General features: G+C 39.3%; 1 protein-coding gene across 3 annotated transcripts in view; it reads left to right on the forward strand.

Annotated features, from left to right (window-relative positions):
• Positions 1-14,431, forward strand: part of adgrl2a (adhesion G protein-coupled receptor L2a) — a 92,787-nt gene that overhangs the window by 20,288 nt on the left and 58,068 nt on the right. The window lies entirely within an intron of this gene.

Consider the following 14,431-nt stretch of genomic DNA (forward strand, 5'->3'; position numbering starts at 1 on the left):
CCCTTACCAAGTGGGGGCTCTGCTTCTCTCTCTCCCTCTCTCTGTCTGAGTCCATAACAAGTATATCAAGAAAAATCAGCAGACCTTAGTCAGATAGCTACATATTCCATTCTCAGAACACTAAAAGGGGGAAAAACACATATATCTCATCAATCTTTTGTGAAATGTCCGATATCAAAACCACAATTACATGGAACATTTGTTGTTTTGCATTTTTGTTGGTTGCCTCTAATTTATCTGTTGCAGACATGGCATGAGAAATGTTTGTTGTTGGGAAAAAAAGATCCTTGAATTTCTAATTGAGAATGGTTAGTGGCTATACTGTGCCTGTTTGTTCTGTGAATCTCTCCTTTGTGAGAATTAACAGAAGGAAGTTGTTGCTGTAACTCATTTTTCCAAAACAGTTTACTTAAAAAGGCTGGGCAATAATGCAATTCCCTGATGCCTTATATTTATCATTCACACAATGAGCACTCAAAGCTGCAGTGTCTTGCCTTTACACAGTTGTTTGCTTTGGCTTCTCAAATTGTTGCTGTATTTCCACAAAATACTTAAAACATATATGAAAACACTTTTTTTGGAGGCTCATAAGGGAAGAATAAAGTGTAAAGCCAGCGTTTACTCAAGGACAAACAGATGAGGGAAGTTGTGGATTAACTAACAAAGATGTGATATAAAACTGAATCCAGGATATCTGCTACATGGTGGGTGCACAAGCTCAGTGGGGTCACAGTTTAAAAGTGAAGCGGTTTCCTGTTTGCTACCTTAATATTGTGGAATTTTGACTGTACAGAATTAAGGTCACACCAATAGCAATATTCATTTAATGTGACTTGTGTTAGTCTGAGCACAGTGCTTATGTATGGGGCTTATGACTTCCTAGAAACAACTACTTGGCACTCATGGCATAGTCCAGTAGACCAAGTTATGATTGGCAAAAGTATAATGGTCTTTAATTCTGTATTCTGATTTGCTTATTGCCCCTTTGATTTTGACCTTCAAAAACATTCCTCTTAGTGAGTGACCTTTGAGGAAAAGAGGATGAACTTCTTGGATAGGGAGTCAGGTGGCTGAGCGGTGAGGGAATCGGGCTAGTAATCCGAAGGTTGCCAGTTCGATTCCCGGTCATGCCAACTGACGTTGTGTCCTTGGGCAAGGCACTTCACCCTACTTGCCTCGGGGGAATGTCCCTGTACTTACTGTAAGTCGCTCTGGATAAGAGCGTCTGCTAAATGACTAAATGTATGTAAATGTAATGGTGGAACATAATTCGTAAAGCCTTCAATTTAGGGGCTATTCTTTTTCAGACAAATAAAAAACATGTAAAGTCAGAGAAACTGCAGGTTTTCTAAGGTATGCAATCAGGGTGGCCAATTCTGACCATTGAGAGGCATGGGTACCAAAGCACCAAAGAAATTCATGAGTTTATGATTACTACATTCAACATATATAGAAAACTGATAGAGGAGGGATTCAATGATAGTCAGGCTTTAAAGCAAAAATAAACATAACATTATACTGTATGTCACATCAAATAGATACAAATTGCAAGAGCCTAACACATAGTGGAACCATTTTACAGATCAATTCCCATACAAATTCAAGAAAGCTAAGTATTCCTCCTTGACCTCAGTAAACCCCCTCTGTCCTCTTGCTTTCAGGCCTGATTTAGAGCAGCTATAAATCCTAAAGTGAGTCCTGTAAACCAGAGGCGGTAAGGGTAGACACATAAATATACAGGATTTAGGAGCAATGTCTTATGAAGGAACTCTGAGTACCCACTCAGGGTTTTTCCTGGCTCAAAATGAGGTGGAGGTGGTAACATCCTGATCATGTGCACGTGTGCATGTGTACCATGCCTTCAACTGGCTCAAGCAAACACTTTTTACAAGTAGCAATTATTCGTATTCGCAAATAAATTATGATAAAAATTATCACGTTAAAGCAAACGGTATTTAACTTTGCTAAACAAAGCAAAGCTGAATACATTACACTGATGCGATGTAACGTTAGTTAACTTTATATAACGTTTTACCTTTTTATGAAATGGGACTGGCTTGGATCCAAAAGACACATTCACCTATATGAACAACCATGAACTATCAGGGCATTCCGCCTGAAACATTCTAGGAGAAAAAAAGATTTGTCAGCGCTTTTCCCGGTGCACTGTGCTTATTACGATACAGCTCAACCACATTGGCATAATGCCGCAATTAAAGTTATAGAGAAAATAACCACAGATAGCAACCCTTGTTAGAAAATGGTGTTTTCAATGAAGAGACACAAGTTTTGTCAAGAGCTGGAGGCGGCACAAACTTTGACGGAGGTGGCCGCCTCTTAATTCTCTATGCAGGAAAGACCCTGCCCACTCATGGAGGTAGTTTTGCCCAATCATTTCCCCCCTCTTTGTTCTGGAGTTTTTTTGGGGGTCTCTTCTCTGTATACCAGCCATTACTTGACGTGCCTAATTTTTAATCAGTTATTAATCTATTTTATCAGAAACGTCTGTATTTGTGGCTTTTATTTTGAGTTGAAAGCTCATTACGAGTTGATTTATTTTCTGTCAAGCTTAGCATACGACAGCCAAGTCCTTGATGTATTGAGGAATCATTACAACCTCACCCTGTGAGTCAGCCCCTGACCTTGTGAATCATTTGACCTCTGAGTCTCTTTGTGTGTCAGAAGCCGCAGGCCTCAACACTTTGGCATGATTCAGAAGTGAATGATAGTTATGCAAATAGTCATTAACTAATATATGGTGTGTATTCCCTTTAGGAATCCTGTTAACAATCAGTATCAAAGTAATAAGTTGTTCATAGCGATCCCTTTTGGTTTTTCTGCTAGCCTTTATGATACTGACTTATCACAACTGGAGCTTTGAGCTGGGTTAATTGTTGCCTTGTAACCTAATTTCCAGTACTTTTTTGCAATATTTTGGGGGCATTTCCAAATATATAAAAAAAAATTGTCAACAAGCAATAATTAAAGCTGATAAGCATGAGAGACATCTGATAAACTTTTTAAAATGGGAACATCAAAGTCCTCGTGCTGTGTCAGTTTGAGTGCTGAAAACAGAGAGAAGAATGAGAATAGTCAGAGGTATGCTTTGTCCATGCACTTGATTCAAGGAGGTTAATCCAAATTTCTAATTTCTTATCAGAAAACCTGGCAAGGGGAACCTTTTTGATGTCAGAACAATAGATTTGAAAAAATTATCATTTGAAACAAGATTATTGTCAGCCGCTATACAGTTATGAAATTGTAATGCTATGAGTCGTTTTACTTTCAGATACATTCAGTGCTTGACATTAAAATTTTTGCTCACCAGCCACTGTGGCTAGTGGTTTTCCAAAGTTACTAGCCACTCAGTAATTTCATTAGCCACAATTTTGTTGTTGGGAAATTAAGTTTTATTTGATTAAAGTTAACTATGGTTTGCTCCAATTGACTTGAATAACTGGTTTTACAATCCTTTCACATGTAAATGACCATTGTCAACACCCAAATAAAGATTATAAAATGTATATGTACAAAATATATGAACTAAACTGAAAAAACCCACAAGCAAAACTTTGTCAACTTAAATATTTATAAACAACATTATTTTTGTCTAATCAATTCCGATTCCCAAATGTCCTACAAACAAATGTTTATCTTATATTGTATGTTTGTGTATGTGTGAAAGCGAGAATGAATGTTGAAATGCGTGTGTCTCACGGTCAATGCGTGAGGCTTGAGAACCCTGCAATTAGTTTATTATTTTAGATGTGTTTTGAGAAGACTAGCCTACAACAGGGTTGCAAACTTTTCAAAACACCCTGGAGTGAGATTTGGTGGGGCTGATTAGCAACCGGTGCGTCGAAACCCTCCCTCTCCCGTTCCACCCCACGACAGGGCCAACCAAAATTGTGCTGCGCAACCCAGCCCCGAGACAAGATTTCACGGGTGTTCCGTGTTCGCGCTTCGTGAGCTTGAGTGTTTCTTCACTCAAGTCGCAGTGTATCTGCGACTTGTCCATTACTGGTTACAACGTTAGCAGAACTACTTGGTAGTTTCCTTCTCAGCGTGAGAAATACAATGTGTGGCTTGAGAGCGTGTGAATTGGTTGAAATGCGAGAGAGTTGGCAGCCCTGCTACAATAAAAAAAATATGTAGAGATATAGAATTCAACCCGCCAAAGTGGCTAGTAAGACTTTAGTCTTAAGATCTAGTAAGATGCTTTACCCGCCACAGACGAATTCTACCCGCATTTGGCGGGTGGGCGGGTGCTAATGTCATTCCCTGGATACATTCATATTTCCTCTGAATTACCAAGGTAGTATCAAATGGGCATTCTGTTGGTCTCATGTGCTTAACCTTGAGCAAGGCCCATCAGGAAGGAGGCCAGAGCATTGCTCTGAATTGGAACAGTATTGTTTCACATAGCAATCGGCCCAACCCAGGAACTATTCTAGCCCAGCTCCCAGCCTTAAGACTAGTGCATAAAGAATCCACCTTGCGCACAAGCATCATGTGGGCATGTCTACCCCGCTGGCCAGGGAATTTAAATACCAGGTGGGGAAGCTCAGTCTCAATAATGTGGCACAAATGTATTCTCGTACAGGGAGGAAATGGCACCATGGTCTAAGCAAGGAACTCCATGTGGAAACAGAAATGGAGCAGAAGGACCCTTCTCATTTGCGTGAGCTGCCACAGCTGACTCAAGGGGGAATGCTCCCTTATTGGGTCGAGGAGCATAAAATGGTTCATTGGAGCAGAGATTAGGGGAATTCTGCTCTCTCAGAGTCTCTGACTGTTATTTTTGAAGTTTTAATAGAGGAAATGAAGTAGGGCCAAGTCTAGGTCAACAAACGATAACGTTATTGATGAGATGATAATGTCGGAAGTATGTCAATTATAAGGCTTGCAGATACAGTCAAAAGGTCTGCTCGCCACAACTCACAATAGTGACCCCTCTCTCTCTCGACTCAAATCAGAGTTTGGTTGAAAGCCTCTCTGTCCTGTTTCACTTATCACGATATATTGTAAAAAGGCCCTAGACCACAGATGGCTATTCCAAAAGAACACAAATTGTCTGATGGTCATCCTAGCCATGTCATTACGTGAAGTTGTCCTTACTTTTTTGTGACCTGGAAAAAAAAACCCTGGCCTGAGGGCTATCCAATATTCAACTTCAGAATGACACCGCCTGTGTTAGCGCAGTCAGCCAAAACCTGCAGATGATATGTAGTCAATAATGCATTATAAAAACTGAATTCATGACCTTGATGAGCCCCCTAGTGCCTAATTAGGCTTAAATGTTGATTTACATACAAGTGTATACCGATGAGCTTTATTTCCCTCTGGCTCAATGATGTTCTATTTCAACATTGTGCAGTGCTTAATGCTCCCCCCTCTCAGAATTATGAATTAATATACGATAGAAACCTGTTATCAAACGTTGAGCAAATAGTGTAATATTAATATAAATATACTCATCTGCTATGTGCATTGCAGTATATTCTGTATTTTAGTGGTGCTGAAACAATAATGTAGTAACTGGATTCCTTTGTTATTCTATGCAAATTCTGTATATAGGGGTTCAAAACACTCATTTTGTCCCTGTGTGGGCTTGTGTGTCTATCCAGAAATGAGTAGGAGAGAGGGTTATGAAATCGGAAAGATTCACTGACAGGGTACATTCTTTTTAAAGAGTCCCACCTGAGCACCAAAGGGGGAAAAACAGCGCAAGAGGTTTTTATTATGTATTTTCTGAGATAAATGACAAGATATTTTTCAGAGTCATGTACCTATATCAGAGATGCTTCTGATATCCCTCCCGCTGTTGCTATGGAAGGAGAAGATGTAAATGAACTGGAGGGAACTGGCTGGTGGAGAATTCAAATGAGGCATCCCAGCACTTCTGTGTCACTGTGGAGAACCGTTGCGCATATACACATGGGGTTCATTCAAAAGCCTGATATTTCGCATCCATTCACAGTGAGGCACAATACTGTATAGGACACATGACAAATGTTATAAAATTATGATTACAGTTATATTCTTTATTAGTACGGAAATTATTGTAGATGGAGATGTTTTTTTTCTTCTTCATACTAGTGAAGTGCCCGTTGGTGGCGATTGCTAGTGCAGTGCCTGTTGGCGGCGAACGTGTATATTTATTTATCGCAAGATCCATGGCTGGGAAAATGTGTCCAAACTTTTGACTGGTACTGTATTTCTATGTATTTTTCACTTATCCATAACAAGGACATCCTTGGGTATTGAGCAATAAACCTGGAAATTGTCAACTTCATACAGTGCCCAGTTCTCAAGATAATTGAGCCACACACACACACACAAAGAGATTCCTGCCTTTATAGTTGGATGTAGACATCCAGAGACACGTTTTTTTGTTGTTGCCGTGAGCGACAGTGGGATTTGGTTTAAATGACATGCAGACTTGTCAATGCTTCCTATTTAAGACATTGTACCAACATCCGTTTTCAGACTATAATGTGTCATATCTATTTTTTAGAGGCAAAAACCATGTCTTAAGTGAATGGGTTTTACTATTAGTCAGCCCCAATACACAGCATACCTTTTTACAACACTCTTATCAAATCCATGTCAGCTGTTAAATGTGCCTGTAGTGGAATGGTTTGCAAACTAACCTTATTGTCTCTAAATTCAATGGTTTAATGACAGGTTACCCAAATAATATTAAACAGTAAAAGGGTAACTTTATAAATATACTGTTTTAAAGCTGCCCAGCTTTTAGGCTGGCAATATTTTCCTTCTCATCCTCCCCTGAGTGAACCTGACTTCTTTTGAATACATTCTTTTGTAAAGGATATCTCTGGATTATAGACTCAGCACTGTGAGAAAAACTTGACTTTAGGTTTAATTTTCCTCCACGGACTTCCGTTGCCAGTGCTGTTGAGGAGGGAGAGAAAGAAAAACCTGAAGGATTCCAGCTGAGTTTCCTGTGGTTACAAACTAATGCTATAGGCTACACTCTTCTATCAAACTCAATCCCCCCCAGCAAACAACCTTGTCATTGGAAGAGTGGACAAAAGGATAATGCTAGTAAATGCTAGGTCATTTATAAGCAGCTGTTTAGCCTTCATCATAACCGAGACAAATCAAAGGCTGAATTAAAAGTAGACAAGCATAGTGGAGCGTCCTTGTCACACTCACATTTCCACTGAACAGAAAACATTTTTGGTTTCTCATCAAAATAATCTGGAGATCCTTTTTGTGTTTGGGCCACATTGGCCACAGTATGAGCAAGTGAATAGGCCTTTTGATAAGGTTCAGCCCCTACTTTGAGAGGCTTATTGAGTAAAAGAATTGCCATTTCAATATCAAAACCCTATATTGTATGCACAATTATCCTAGTGAAATATAACAGTATCCCATTCTGCATTTATATTTTATGGCTGATGATAGTGCAATAGCCATTCAGCTCTTTAATGAATTCCATCATAGGGTCATCATGAGTTATTGGTTTAGCTAGTTTCTCAATATGGTCTGTATGTTTGCTAAGAGTAATGTCCCTACAGCCCTGTGTGATAGAGAAGGCCTACACATGGCCAGTGGTGATCCTTATGACACATTTGTGTAAAATAGGAGATATTTTGTTCATTACCTTTGCTTCAGTAGCACTTGTCCCATGGCAGATGGTCACTTTCCAATTGATTGGGCTCATTGGAGGAAAAAAAAACAGAATAAAAACATTATAATACCAGAGAGACCATAGGTAATACGTCCCTTTTAATTTCTTATAGTCTTTACTGTTCTTTGGTTCTAGTATGTGCATTGGTCTAATGTCTTGCACAAATGTAAACATAATAGTTGGTGTCATTCAGCTGGGTCTTTGGAGCAGTTCCAAAGCAACAATAAGGGGTGGTAACCCGTGGAAACTGAGGTCCTGAGTACCAATCAAAATACATTTGGAGCAGGTCACTGATGCTGACTACACATGATCTACATGTGTTAAAAATAAGTGATGTAGAAAGAAAATGTAAAAAGATTTTAAGAGTTTATTAGTCCATAGAAAATGAAAAAGGATGGTATTTTCCCAAATGTCCTATGCTTATCTTTAATCAGGGTTTCACCATTGTTATGTGCTTCGTGTTTTTTTTTTTACCAGAGCTTACAAGTTAATCACAGTCTGTGGACTGAGAGAGTGGGCCGTGGTCCAGATGAATGCACACTATTGAGGCATGGGGCCTGCTCACTTGGAGCTCAGGAATGGCTATATACGTAGTAGCCTGACAGGAATTGAAAAGCTACTTGGCGAGTGACTGACCAGAATCCCGGATAAGGTGCTGTGTCAACAAGGCCGGGGAGAGGGGGATCTCCGCAATTATGGCAACTGGACAGGTTGCCATGGACACAGCATGGAGCTTTCCTCAAAATATATTTTTGACTAGCTCTGGTTCTTGCTTGCTGCCATGTAATTAGTAAGGATTGAATGTCTGTGATTTCTCGTCACCTTTCCATCTTTGATTTACATGTGTCTTTCTTTGCAGAAAGGGTTTTTTAATGCAGGTGTTAACACACTGTCAAACAGCGACACTGTGTCAGAGCTGGTGAAAGAGGATTACACCTTTTGAGGAGGCAACTGAAGTGAGACATGAGTGAGATAAAAGGGGGGGTTGAATGTGGCAGAAAATAACACAAATAAGATCAATGTTCTTCTCTATCAGTTTTGTCACGTTTGTTCAACTGGATCGTAACAGGGCTCTATGGTCAATGAGTATGCCAGGTTCCTGTTTGTACATTCTGTTGGTTCTACATTCCTTCTGCATGGCATCAAGCCTGGTATTAGACTAGTCCAAGAAGCGCAATATATCAAGATGCTCTCCCTTGATAGTCTTAAATGTAAACGTTTTAATTGTTAAAACCCTTTGTCCGCTTAGTGACAAGCCAGTAAAAAAACGAAAATGTGATGATATAATTGAACAATGACAGGTACAGTTTCATTTATCTAACTACTTAGAGAGATGGTAAAGTAGACATTATCGGTGCCATACTTTATCATTGCCATACTGTATTATCATTTTGAGCAAAATCATGATACCCCGTCAGGGTTTCCAGCAGCACTTTGCAGCTAAGGTGGCCGCCTATGCAACAAACGCCTGCCGCCTTAACTACGTTGTCAAAAACCCCCAGCAATATTCGTTACTCTGTACTGTTTTCTCCCTTTCATTCCAAACCGTGACCAACGCCAGTCTCCCTTCTCTGCAGAATGCATTAGTCTACGGCGAACCCCACCCTACCACCTTAACTAACAAATTTTCTGCGGGTAACCCTGCCCGTCAATCTTTTGGATGATGCAATTATTATGTACAAAAAGACATCCTGACACAATCAGCATTGGTAACCATTGGTGGAGATCATACTAATCTTGCATAATTGCATATGCATTGTTGTACAAGGCTATGACCAATGGTGTTTTTTGTCCCTTTGTCTCCTCTGTATAAGTTTATAATAGGTCTTTGAGAAAAAGGGGACAGGAGTGATTCATTAAAGCATTGCATTCTTTGGTTAAAAAATATTTGGAATAGATCATTAAGCTTATCCAAATCCTTTTCCTGCATAGCTAACATTTCATTTTCTGAGGAATAGCTTTCCAACTGAATAAAGCAAATGTAATTGGTGGAATTAATACTGTTTGTATTGTGTAATTAATTTGAGAAAGATCACAGGTACATCCATCTTTATTTTAAATTAATATATCTATATAAAGACATTTTACACAATGTACTTTGCTGTTGCCTCATGTAACAACACTGAGCTTACAGATGACTAAAATCCACAGGGACGAAATTGGCTAGCTGACTTGTTCACCTCCTACCCCCCTGCCCCCTGCCCCCTGCTCCTCCCAAGTATTGATCCATCCATGTCACTCACCCCTTTGTCCTAAAAGATCTTCCAACACCAGGGTGAAAAAGTAGTTCAGCCCAGGGCCTAATCAATTGAGAGGGATATTCGGATGTTGTTTACATGCCTCTACTCCATGATGTATGAATCCGTCATTGAGTAGTTTGCGCTGGCAGATGACATGCTTTTAGTTTTATTTCCAGATATTTAAACAACAAAATTACTGATCACTGAATGGTCAGTTATCCTAGCTAATGGATACTAGTAACAGTTGTTCATGGCTCTTGTGATGTACTTTGTTTACTGACTATGAGGCTCTGGATTCAGAGTCACTATTTAAATATAATCACATAATTTAGTCTAAGCCAGAAGATGAGTGTTAAAGGCATTTAAGTTTTGAAACAATGTAGCCTGAAACCAGATGAATTTGCCAGCTCATGTTTTATTTCAGTCTGGCCAGTTTCTCCTTCAAAGAGATATCCCTCCGTCTAGAAACTGGTCGGGCCAATCACAACCGTTTATCTAATATGGGGCAGGTTAAATGCAATGATTGTATAGAGTAGCACCATTGAGGAATTTTTGTAAACATCCAAGATGACGTTTCATTGCTTGGTTGTATCTATCCAATTGGGTCCAGAACCATTTCATTCACCCTTGATTACGCCCCTTGTAAAACAAAAATCAACTGAGGAGCTCCAGACAAATATGCTTTTTGCTAATTGATTTGGCAATGCTAGGCTAGGGATGCAAAGCATGGGTGGTTTGGCATCATACTTTGAGATCAAACTTAGAGTCCTTGTTTATGGCCCATGATCCAGATCTATTCTCGTAAAAAAGTGGGGCAGTGCGGGCTAATGTATCCCATTGCGACTTGAATGACGGCAACCAAATTGATCCATGTGACCTTTCTATTGAGTCAAACTGGAAAGCAATACAATATAGGCCACTGAGAAGAATACTTGTCTGAATGGTCTGAAGTTTTACATAACTATACTACTTTTGTTTTCAAGATTGAAATTGTGGATAATTGTTTTTAATTATTTGTGTTACCCTCCTTGAGGGTTTAGGTTGGTTGAGGGGCAGTTCTATGGGCATATGTGAAGCCCTCTGTGACATGCTTGCGTGTAAAAAGGGCTATACAAATAAATTTGATTTGATTTGTCTTGACAAATGGAATAAAAAATACCCGAATAATGAGAAAATATATTAATTATGCCTAGTGTGTTCTCTGTTCTCCTCGAAAATATGTAATGGACTAATTGTTTCCTGCACAGTGGGAGTACCTAGTTTAAATCATGAGCAGGAATAAAAACTCTTAAAAGGAAAAGAAATGTATGTCATTGCAAGCATCATACAGTATGTTGTTTCAATCCGAGACAGGCTTTTTCAGATGACAGACCATGGGACAGAAAAGCAATAGACGTCTTCATTATATTTCCTATAGTCTCAAGGCGGTGTATGAAAATAGTAATTTGCCATTGATTGATGTATTACATAGGTTCTCCTAGTTATTGCGTCGTGTGTGACGGACTTTTGATGGAGCAATGCTGGAGTGCATTGACATAAATGTAAGAATGGCTGTCAAGTCAGGTTCCCAACGTGCCATGTTTCCATTTTTCCCCACTTGAGGTTTGTCTCATGAGCAAACACCTCTGATGAATTGTGTATCACCTAAAGCATTCTCTTTTTTCTCTGCTGTCGAATGAAAAAGTCTGCAAAGCCTTTGAAGTATGGTGAAAGTCTTGACAGACTTGAATGCTTTTTCTTTTTCATGTCTAGTGGTCGCAGGAGAAGGTTTGGTGTCAAACAGACCAACAGATCCCCTATGATTTTACTCTTCCAAACAAAGGTAAAACACTGGGACAACTATCAGAGACAAACACCTATCCTACTCCATAGAGACACAGCGTTGTTTACTCTTAAGTCTACCTGTCTTAATGTAAAGTAGCAACGCCGCTTGATTGGGACATAGAGTGAGCCACTACGTAATTTAAATTGACATTTATCTCTCTTAGGAAAATACCATTATAGCATTTCTACTTAAGGGCCCAATACTGAAGATTAATTATTTGTAACAACAGTAGCATAGTTTTAAATAAGACAATGGGCAATCGTGTTGGTTGTTAATTGATGAAGCTTCAGCCAAATCAACGGAGACTGTGGACCGATTCAACACTGTTCAAATATTGCCTTCCTGTAGACTGCATTTGTGAGACACAAACAATGTCACTCATGACAAGCAAAGGCCCTGGGTAATTATCATGAATAGCACCAAAGGATTGGTCTGAGTTTCCAAGTGCCAGTCTTACCAAACAAATTAGTGTATGGAAGGAGTAATGACGTTTTATTCAACCACCAGACTGTGAACTGAGACTCATTAGAGAGAGTTGTGTAAACACAAACGACCTTTGCTTCCACCAAGACAGAAAGTTTCAACTAACAACACTATTATTTACAAGGGCAAGTAGTGACCAGAGTTCCCCTCAGTAGTGCAAATGCCAAATGTGGCGTCTGTACTGTAAATTGTCACGGTTATACGAGAGGCTGGGCGATTAATTGTTTGTTTTCTTTAAAAAAAATGTTTTTAAGATGTTGCCTCCCAATGATTACAAATACAAGAAAATCCAGATAAAACTATTATTGTGTCTAGATAAAATGACCATACCTTTTTACAATGGTACTCGTTTTGTCTTGTGTTATAAATCCAGTGCACCCCTTTTCGTTCGCCCCTTTTTAAAAGCCCAAACTCACTCTCAGCCAAGCTGTTACGTGTACACTACACCCAGAGCTCGTTTGTATGGGTTGTTGTTACTACTTAGCTTACCCACTCTGCTATAGATACTAGTCAACGGGGAGTGTGGCAGTAACGTTACTGCCGCACTCTAATGACTACTGGTGTGTTTTTCAAGGTAATAATGTGTGGGTACAGTAACGCTAAGAAGAATGAGCAACACCCCCAAAAAGAGAGCTGCACACTGTCAAATGCGTTACTTTCTACATCCAGCTTGGCAAACTGCAGCTGAGTATCAGCTAACCCTTTATCCTTATCAGTATTCCCATTTGAGTGAGGCTTTTAAGACAAGCATATCATTGAGATCCACATTCCGAATTTCTGCTGGATTTATGTCTCAATTTTATTTATTTTTTGTTGAAAAATAATTAAAGTTCAAGAAAATCCACTTGTAAGTTTTTCTTTGTTCAGTAAATGCATGATGTTTCCAAAGTCAATGAGTAATCATGTTAAATAATCATGATGTCAATATTGACAAAAATAATTATGATTTTTGCTATAATCGAGCAGCTCTAATTAAAACACGTCATGATAAGCATCTGCGAGTTGAGTTCAGAATTTCGGTCAGTGCTGTTCTTGTTGTAATTAAATTATTATTATGTAATTATTCTTTTTCATTCTTCTTCCAAGAGTTGACATTTCTTTGCTTGACGAAAGCTGTCCGAACAAAATAATTCATTGGGAGTGGAGGGAATGCAGCAAAATAGTTCACTTTACCCTAAGCGCAGCTATTTGGCAGTGTTCACATTTGCAGAGCACAAAGCCACAATATTGATTTTCTTCTCACCCCCCAACTTACCTCCCGCCAGACCTCCCTTCGATTGTCAGTGCTGTAAAATGGATTAAATTACACTTCATGTTGTTGAGATGGTTGTTTTGCTGTTTCTTCTCTGATAGAAAAAAGATTGCAATAAACCACAAGATTCCAATGATAGACTTTGTTATTGTAATGTGTACCACAACATTGGCCAAAGAAAGACAAAGGCACTCAAAGGGCCCTATTTTAACGATCTGAAACGCAAGTATCAAAACGCAAAGCGCAAGTAACTTTGTGGGCGGGACTCCGGCTTGGTTGCTATTTTGCCGGCGGGATAAATGACTTTGTGCCTGGCGCAAATTTAAAATGGGTAGGTCCGAAGTAGCTACCTTACTAATGGTTGTGGTTTGGGCGTAACGTGCAATAAACCAATCAGAGCGTCATCAATCAGAGCAGCGCTTGTTCCATGACGGATTGCTACTATAACGGCGGATTTGCCAGGCGCACGCCAGGAGCGGTTCACAGCCAAGGAGACCGACGTTCTAGTCAGGGCCGTAACAGATAGAGAAGTGACATTGTATGGGAAAGGCAGAGCAGTTTTCTCATTGCACTAAATTGCCCGCTCATGCTGCTCATTCAAATTCTTATTCTTATTTTTATATAGCCTACGCTATATATATATTTTTTAATTGTTTAGTTCTTGGAATTAGTTTATCTATTGTACTTTTTTACTTAATTTAAGACCCGTATATGTTTATTGTTTGCACCTTCCTGCCACAGTAAATTCCGTGTTTGTGTAACATAGGCTACATGGTGAATAAACCGAATTCTGATGGAGATGGGAGAAGAAACCCACCCAAATTAGCTTCGGTTAAACAGGCGTGGGAGAAAATTGCCACAATTGTTACAAATCATGTTCACATACATAGAGATTTCTCATGAAAATCTTTTTATAATCATTGAAGAAATGTAACACGCCATAAATCAAAACAATGTAACGTAGCTTCGCAGAA

The sequence above is a fragment of the Osmerus mordax genome, chromosome 26, assembly GCF_038355195.1.
Source record: "Osmerus mordax isolate fOsmMor3 chromosome 26, fOsmMor3.pri, whole genome shotgun sequence".
NCBI classification, from domain to species: Eukaryota; Metazoa; Chordata; class Actinopteri; order Osmeriformes; family Osmeridae; genus Osmerus; species Osmerus mordax.